This window comes from Ursus maritimus, unplaced genomic scaffold (assembly GCF_017311325.1).
Source record: "Ursus maritimus isolate PB19 unplaced genomic scaffold, ASM1731132v1 scaffold_24, whole genome shotgun sequence".
Lineage (NCBI taxonomy): Eukaryota > Metazoa > Chordata > Mammalia > Carnivora > Ursidae > Ursus > Ursus maritimus.
This window is the reverse complement of record NW_024424897.1, coordinates 4521741-4523755: the sequence shown is the minus strand read 5'-3', so window position 1 is coordinate 4523755 and position 2015 is coordinate 4521741. Positions and strand designations below refer to the sequence as shown.

The 2015-nt window shown below is 67.7% G+C and overlaps 1 protein-coding gene across 8 annotated transcripts in view; it reads left to right on the top strand.

Moving 5' to 3' along the window:
• SEPTIN9 (septin 9) overlaps positions 1-2015 on the top strand; it is a 132890-nt gene that overhangs the window by 123202 nt on the left and 7673 nt on the right. The window lies entirely within an intron of this gene.

Sequence of the window (2015 nt, the reverse complement as noted above, 5' to 3'; positions counted from 1 at the left end):
CCCTGGGTCCTGCCCTGCTACAAGGCGCCACGAGAGTCGGGCCACTGCCTGGGCATCCCAGCCCTTCCTGCCTCCTGACCTCCCCTGACCCCGGGCCCCCACTGAGGAGTGCTGGGGGGCAGCACCCAGGTATTGCTGAACCACAGGGGCCGCTGACCGGCTCCCATCCTCTCCTCAGGGCAGAGTGGCTTGGGGAAGTCCACCTTGATCAACACCCTCTTCAAATCCAAAATCAGCCGGAAGTCGGTGCAGCCCACCTCGGAGGAACGCATCCCCAAGACCATTGAGATCAAGTCCATCACGCACGGTGAGCGTCGGGGTGGGGCTGGCGGTGTCGACGTGGGGTGTGGGGGTGCCGAGTCGGGTCCCCTGAGCTGGGCAGGTTGAAACTCTGGGTCAGGGATGCTCTCCAGGACCCTTGCAGGCCTTGGTCAGATGGAGCCCCTGGAGGCAGCGGGGTTCCACCGAAACCCACAGCTGTCCCCAGCGCCTCCTGGGCTTCACTGCTACCGGCGGTCCTCTCCCTGGCATCACCTGCGGGCTCATTGCTGGTCACCCACGGACACCCCACGTGGGCCTCAGGATAGGGCTGGCCAGGTTCCTACCAGGCAGGACCCAGGCCACGCCGGGTGTCCGTGAGGATCCGGGGTCCCCCCGCTGAGCTCCCGGGCGCTGCGATTCTGTGCAGATATCGAGGAGAAGGGTGTCCGCATGAAGCTGACGGTCATCGACACGCCGGGCTTCGGGGACCACATCAACAATGAGAACTGGTAAGGACCCGTGGGGCTGCCTCTCCGGGCCTGCTCTGCTGCTAAACCGTCAGAGGCCCCCAAATCCTCGACGAACGTACAGTTACCCTGAGAATCTGGCCCTCCTCCTCCCTGGGGTCAAAGGTCAGCATGGGAGGCTGGTGTGGAGGCGCTCGGGGAAGGCTGCGGTCTCTGCTAAGAACGCCCCACACCCCTGGCACTTGTACTGGAAGGCTGGGCCTCGGGGGATTGGGGGCCGCCCCCCGGGGGAGACCGGGCTGGAGCCGTCCCCCGCCGCGGCTGACGGGGCCTCGCCCTGCAGCTGGCAGCCGATCATGAAGTTCATCAACGACCAGTACGAGAAGTACCTGCAGGAGGAGGTCAACATCAACCGGAAGAAGCGCATCCCGGACACGCGCGTCCACTGCTGCCTGTACTTCATCCCTGCCACCGGCCACTCGTGAGTCCCCCGCGGGCCGCTTGACCGGGGTGGCCCTCTGCCGACAGGTGCAGACCCCGCGCCGTGCCTGCGGCTGCTTCTCGCGCCAAGCAGGAAGAGCGGACGCAGCGCCACTGCCGGGCGGAGGATGGTGGCCGCCGTTCGGGGCCCTGCGATGCCGCGCCCACGCCCGCTCAGGACGGGCTTCCAGTTGGGGGCGGGTGGCACGCCAGGGCCGGTGGGTGAGGTCTGGGGACGCCCGGACAGCAGCCGGTCCCGGAGGCTTGGCTGGGTGGGCCCAGAGCTGCTGGGTGCTTCCTCCCACTTCTCCCCCAGCTGCCCCCTCTGGGAGGACGCCTCGCCCAGGACGGTGCTCGGAGCCAGCCGCATCCCCAGCCTGCTCCTGCCCAGCTCGGTGGCTCTCTGTCTGGGGAAGGCCCTCGTCCTCTTTTCCACCCTTGCTCGGGGCCTGGCCGGCACTCAACCCACGGCCTTGGCCTTGGCCTTGCTGGCGTGTCCCCACCTGGGAGCCCCCACGGGCACCCTGAGGGCCCTTTCTCAGCTCCAGCCGGCCAGAGGCAGGCAGCCCCGCCTCTCTCGTTCCGTCCCCATCGCTCCGTGCCCCTCAGCCAGACGCTCACCCGCGCCGCTCTGTTGCAGCCTCAGGCCCCTGGACATCGAGTTTATGAAGCGTCTCAGCAAAGTAGTGAACATTGTTCCCGTCATCGCCAAGGCCGACACGCTGACCCTGGAGGAGAGGGTCTACTTCAAACAGCGGGTAGGGCTTGCCACCTCCAGCCAACCCCCCCCCCCCCCCCCCCCCCCCC